Source organism: Chrysochloris asiatica, unplaced genomic scaffold, assembly GCF_000296735.1.
Source record: "Chrysochloris asiatica unplaced genomic scaffold, ChrAsi1.0 scaffold00183, whole genome shotgun sequence".
In the NCBI taxonomy this organism is placed as follows: Eukaryota; Metazoa; Chordata; class Mammalia; order Afrosoricida; family Chrysochloridae; genus Chrysochloris; species Chrysochloris asiatica.
In genome coordinates, this window is record NW_006408701.1 from 5700470 (window position 1) to 5706469 (window position 6000).

Below are 6000 nucleotides of genomic sequence, written 5' to 3' on the forward strand. Positions count from 1 at the left end.
CTGAATGTATACTTGTCAAGGGAATGAATACATTTCTGGGTAAGCGTCCTGATGTCCGCATTCTGAAATGCCTTTTTTTCACCTCCCAGGAACCAGGAAAACCCTAGCCAGGTTGCCTACCTAGGATGTTCAGGAATAAAAAGGATACAGAGAGGGAAGGAAAATAAAGTCCTTAGAGGATCAAGCTTATTATTCAAAGGTCAGTTGGAGTCGACAAACCCAAAGAGTAGAAACAAGATCAAAAATCGAGAACAAAGTCAAGAATCAGTAACCATAGCATAGGAACAGAGTGGCAGGAAAATCCAAAGAGGTGCATGATCATTCTATATCAAAGTTGAAGATGTGCTGTCTGGGACCTAACTTTGTTGATTGTTGGATGTGGAATGAATTAGTGAGTAGGACTGAATAAGAATAACAGGGTCTGAACAGCAAAGACCCAACATAAATTGCAAAAGAGTCATGTCCTTCCCAAGCCCCACAGTGGATAGGTAGTGAGATTTTACTGATGTTAAGGGAACAAGATAGTTGCTTTTGACAGAAGTCAGACTATGTTGTTGTTATTGTTAACTGCCATCAAGTGCGTTCCAACTCATAGCAATCCTTTATAGGGATTTTAAGGAGTAGCTGCTGGGTTAGAATCTCTGACCTTGTGGTGAGCAGTCCAGTGCTTATCCTACAGCACCACAATAGTTTGACTATAAATGTTCCTATTTTATTGATTCATCACTACCCCGGCACTGCACTATGCACATGGAGTCCTGGAGTGAGGCTGTAGGATAAGCATCAGACTGCTAACCTCAAGGTTGGTGGTTCAAACCTATCAGATGCTCCTTGAAAACCCTATACAGTGTCACTGTAAGTGGGCATCGACTCGACGGCACTTAACAACAACAACAAGTAAATAAGTTATTCAATACTTGTGCAGCAGGAGCCAATAAGTTAGTAATGTAAACTGCACAAGGAAGATGCAGAGTTTAAATTGACTCAAAAGTTGGAAAGATTTCTTCTTCTTTAAAGGTCAAGTTATACTCTGTAGTATATTTGAACACTGTATGAACACTATGACTCACTTCTTGGCCTGAATTTTCTTTGGGCGCCTGCCTTTCCTTTCCATCTGAGCCTTTCTTAATATTTCTATCCAGTATTTGAAGAGGGTGTGGGACTTCCTCCTTGGAAGGCCTATTGCTTGCTGTAGAAGGAATAGAAAACTATATATAAATGATCCACAGACTTAACTAGCTATGAAAATAAACGCAAGAGTTTTCCTTGTGAATACCGAATTTGGAATACCACATATCCTATTAAATGTTTGTCTGTGTTATGATGAATTCTCTCTCCCCCTCCCCTCCTCTATCCCTGTTTTCTTATCTATCTCCCTTTCTCCCTCTTCCCCTCTCCTCCTCTCTTAATTCTGAAGCTCTGAAAGACAAATATCTCATCCAAAGCAACACAGAGACATAAATTATTATACATGAAAGTAGTGATAGTCATATTTTTTTACTTGCAATGGGGGATATATCAAACTACTTATTTGAACTTGCTTTCTTAAGACATACCAAGTGTGAATCTCTTTCTTTGTCTCCATCCAAACAAGGTTTTTGAGTGACTTAATTATTGAATGGATGTCCCCAGAAATATGTGTTGAATTCCTAAAGCTCTGGTAGCGTAGTGGTTATGAGTAGGCCTGCCAACCTCAAGTCAACAGTTCAACACTACCAGCAGTTCTGTGGGAGAAAGATGAGGCATTCTGTTCCCCTAAAGATTTATAGCCTTGGAAACCCTGTACAGGGTCACTATGAGTCCAAACTGACTCCACGGTACTTAACAACAACAATATCTGTAAATGTAGTCCTGGTGCGGCACTGTGGGCTAATGCGTCAGACTCCAAAGCCATTTGATCTCAAGATCGGTGGTTCAAGCTCACCAGCTGCTCCTTGGAAACCCTACACAGGGTCTCTATGGGTCAGAATCAACTCGACGGCACTTAACAACAACAACAATATCTGTAAATGGAAGTGCTGTGGCTCCATATCATAAGCACTGGACTGCAAACCACAAGTCCACAGTTCAAGCCCACCAGCCACTCTGCAAGAAAAAAGACAAGGCTTTCTGCTCCCTCGAAGATTTAAAGTCTCAGAAACCCTATACAGGGTCTCTATGAGTCGGAACCATCTTGACGGCACTTAACAATAACAACATACCTATAAATATGTGAGAAAGAGGGGGCTTTCTACTCCCATAGAGGTTAAAACCTTTGAAAACCCTATTATACAGGGTCGCTATAAGTCAACTCGGTAGTATTGACCTACAACAACAATATAGCTGTAAATATGACCTTTAGACATAGGGAGTTTTCTTCTACTATGTTAATGTAATCGTAACAGTTTAAGGTGGGTCCAGAGTGGACAAAGAGATGCATACATGGGGGAAGACACATGCATGTGAAGCTATATGTTGGTGCTGGTGGTGATGGTGGCTACTTGCCATGGAGTCGATTCTGACTCATTGTCAGTTTCTGGATCAGAAAGCCTCGTTTTTCTTCCATAGAGCAGCTGGTAGATTTCAACTGTTGACCTTCAAGTTAGCAGCTCAGCTCATAATCCACTATGCAACCAGAGCTCCTTCAGCTACATGCTAAGGAACCTCAAAGAACCAAGGAATGTCCAGGACCATATGGCCAACACCCTGGTTTGAAGTTTTAGCTTCCATACCTGTAAGAACATAAATTTTTGCTCATTGAAGTTAAATAGTTGTGGTGTTGCTATTCTGTTAGCACTAGGTAGCTGAGACAGAGTTGAAGTATGAAAGAACTGATCGTTTACACTGGTTTCAGACATTGTTCAAACAGTCCCTTCAGTCCAAGGCTACCATTAAAGGAATGCCCTCTCAGTAGATATGATGTGAAGAGGCTTGTTAGAGGGGAAGAAAGGGAAAAGTCAGGGAACATAATTTACATGAAATTAGTCAAAATGTACTGTTATAAAATCATAGTCCATATGTTAAGTGCCACCTAGTCAATTCTGAATCATAGTAACCCTGTGTAGGTTTTCTGAGGTTTTAAATCTTTGTGAGAGCAGAAAACCTCATCTTTCTCTCTCTGAACAGCTGATGGGCTTGAACTGCCAACCTTGTGGTTCACAATCCAGTGCTTATCGTATGGAGTCACCGCATTCCCCATAAAGTCATACAACCATTTATTAAACAAAAATATCAAAATGTCAGCTTGAGGACTAACGTGCTCCTGACCCAAGCCATGGTATTCTCAATAACTTCATGTGCATGTGAAAGTTGGACAGTGAATAAGGAAGATCATAGAAGAGTTGATGCACTTCAGTAATGGTGTTGGAGGAGAATGTTAAAAGTGCTTCCAAAAGAACCAACAAATTGAGACTTCATCTCTTATACTTCTGATATATTATAAGGAGGGATCAGTCCCTAGAGAAAGCCATTATGTTTGGTAAAGTGGAGGGTCAGAGTAAAAGAGGAAGACACCAAACAAGATAGTTTGGCACAGTGGCAAAGGCAACGGGCTCAAGCGAAGCAACCATTGTGAGGTTGGCACAGAATGAGGCAGTGTTTCATTCTGTTGTGCATAAGGTCACTATGAGTCAGTACTGACTAGATGGCACCTCACAACATCAAAATGTGAAGCTAATGTTTCTCAACATTTTCTCCATCTAGGTCTATACATTTTAAAATTCAGTGTTTCCATCTCTCTAACCTTTCCCTAAAGACTCTTTCATTTATGGCACATCATGATGGCAGTTAGGAAATCTTTGAGGGACACAAATCATGTTCCTTTTAAATGTTTTTTTAAAAAATTGGGGAGCGAACAAAAGGTTGAAGGGGCAACATAAGTATTGTAGGGTGGATGGAGTAAGGTTTAGCCAATGGAATTCTGGCAGGACAGGCGTTGATACCCTCAAAGAATGTCATGATAGGAAAAAAATTCCCTGGCACAACTTTCTTTGCCATTTCCTCACCAATGTAGTTTTTAATTTTCTTAAAACTTCATAATAAGTGTCCCTAACCATCCTGTGTCCTTCGAGAAAATCTAGCAAGATGACCCCTTTAGAATTTGAATAAACAATCACTATAAACTTCTGAGCTGACCTCTCAGCCTTGAACTTAACTGACCCAACGACCCACTAAAAAGCCACTATTTTTATTAGACCTTCTACTGGAAAGCATGCTAATGAGACTAAGACTGAGAAAACTTGTCTGCAGCCATCCACCAATCTCAGAGACATGTTTAAATGTGTTTTGTTTGGAATAAACCCATGCATGTATGAACTGGAACCCTCATAGTAATGTTTCTTGATTTAACCTCATATTGCCTGAGCAATTATTATGAGAAAGTTGATATTATCTCATTTGTTCCTCACAAATATACAATGGCATAGGGACCACTATGATGCCCTTTTACGGAAGAGAAATATGATGATCAGAAAAGTTCAGTTGAGACTTCAAATTCCAGCCAAGATGGAACAACAGGGACTGGATTTACCTTACCACCTAAAACTGGGGTGGAGAACCCTTTTTCTGCCAAAATTTATAACATCTTTCATGGGCCATACAAAATTCTCAACTTAAAAATTAGCCTGCTATATTTGGTCAAACATTTAATTACGAGGATGAGTCAAAAATGATCTGTACTTCAATTATATTAAAACGCCCGTGCACTTCCATGTCTGATGGCAACATTTAGCATGTAGGTGAAACGATTCTGTCAAATATATGAGTAACAGTGGATTGTGTAGCAAATCATTTGCAAATCAGCCATGGCTTTGCCAATGAAATAATCCATGACAGACTTGGGTTTCAAAAAGTTTGTGTGACACAGGGTAGATAGAGATGGACAACTTGGACATTGGATACCCAAATTGGGGGGGGGGGGCCTACAAAGGCAAGAAGTGACTGGCTTACAAGCTTTCAAGAGGGAACCTCGAGCTAGGGGCATGGAGGAAGGCAGAATCTCCAGTGAGTACTATCCAATCTTTCTAGGCGGAGCTGATGAAATGAAATGCAGATGGATCACTTGTGATACAATAGTGAATAATTGTTATCAGGACTGATTTTGAGGGTTGGAAATATAAAGGTAGACGTTTTGTAGCAATGAAGGGAGTGATTAACTCTCCAGTCTAGGAGCGGAGGTCTCTAGGACCATCAACGGAGAAGAGCCGAGAGCGGGACCTTACCCAGAGAAGCAGCGAGGCCCGAGATAGAGGCAGAGACGATGACGTGTAGTGATGAAGCGGCTGGTGACTTTGGATCCAGAGAGGGAGAGGGACTGTGTGCTGAAGAATGGGGGCAGGTTTATAGGGTATACCCTTTGGTCAGTTGATGATGCATGGAGGGGATTGGAACCATGGCAATGAAACGATATACGGTGGAAGAAATGTAAAACTAAAGTTCCCTCATGTAAAATATCATATAATTCACAATAAAACATTAAAAAAAAAGTTTGTGTGAGATGGGTGCCAAAACAATGCACAGAAGAGCATAAACAGAAGTGTTTGGATGTCTACATACAAAATTTGCACTGATATTCTAAGGAAGGTAAACGTTTCTTTAAAAAAAAAAAAAATTGTTAGTGGTTATGAGACATGAATCATCACTACAAGCCTGAGAGTTAACAGTAGAGTATGGAATAGAAACATCGTCAATCGCCACCTGAGAAAAAGTTCAAAAGCCAAACATCAGCTGGAAAATTGATGCTTACAGTTTTCTGGGAATTTCAAGGGTCAGTATTGGAATACTATCAGGAAAAAAGTTCAGCAATCAACAGTGCTCTTTGCAGGGAGATGCTCACTGAAGAGCTGAAGCCTAAACTTGGGATTCAACACAGAGGATTGCTGTCCAACGGCCTTGTGATCTTGCATGACAGTGCACATCCACACACCTCAGCCCACACTGTTGATACTAGAGCTCTGGTAGCGTAGTGGTTACGAATTGGGCTACGAACCTTAAGGTCAGCGGTTCGAAACTACCAGCCGCTCC